This window comes from Plasmopara halstedii (assembly GCF_900000015.1).
Source record: "Plasmopara halstedii genome assembly, contig: Scaffold_437, whole genome shotgun sequence".
NCBI lineage: Eukaryota > Oomycota > Peronosporomycetes > Peronosporales > Peronosporaceae > Plasmopara > Plasmopara halstedii.
Genome location: NW_020187357.1, coordinates 128,673 through 129,495, shown reverse-complemented (window position 1 = coordinate 129,495; position 823 = coordinate 128,673).

Below are 823 nucleotides of genomic sequence, written 5' to 3'. Positions count from 1 at the left end.
CTGCTCCGAAACTTGAGCAGCGCTCAGTGGGTTACGTGCCACTCCACGATCAGCCCGCAATCCACGCTTGGGACCCTTGTCCAATACCCCGTTGGTGTCTATCAACTCGGACATTCCAATGTCTAGCACGTTGATCGTCTCGGTCCAGTGCTCTCGCCAATAGCGCTTTTGTCTCCTTGCAGAGGTGGGTAAATGACTCGCCAAAGCTCCACCAGGAGACGTGCGCGTAGTGCCCAAGGTATTTGACCCCCATCAATCCATGGCTCATGGTGTTCCAGCCATGCAATTCCTAGGATGAGGTCATACCTTGCATCCAAGTCTAAGACTATCCAGCGTTCCACGCTATCAAAGTCAAGAAACTTGACTCCGAGGTCCACAGAGACGTTCCGGACCGTCACACGCGTCCCCGTCGCTAGGCGAACAGTGACGATGCCACCCAAGCGCGCTTTCAGCGCCTCAGCATACAGCTGACTTCCTTCCATCGTAGAGCGTTGAGCATAAGTGTCCGACGCCCCGGATACGAGGAGGATCTTTCATGGCTTTTCGAAGCCCTTCACGGTCGCCTCCACGACCAGCAATACCGGCTTGCACACACATTCCGTGTTCAAGAGCACGGAGCTCTTCGGCTGGGCCCTGTTGACCTATGCCTCCCTGAGGCTCAACAGAAGTCAGTTCTTCCCAGTAAGCCGCCCCGCGACGAACCAGACTGGTAGGCGTTGGGGCGATGGCTCGAAGAACTTTGACGCGCCGTGCGCACGGGGCAACCGTTCCGCAGATGAAGGGTGTCCCCACAGATAAAACACCATCGTGTGTTTGCGTGATT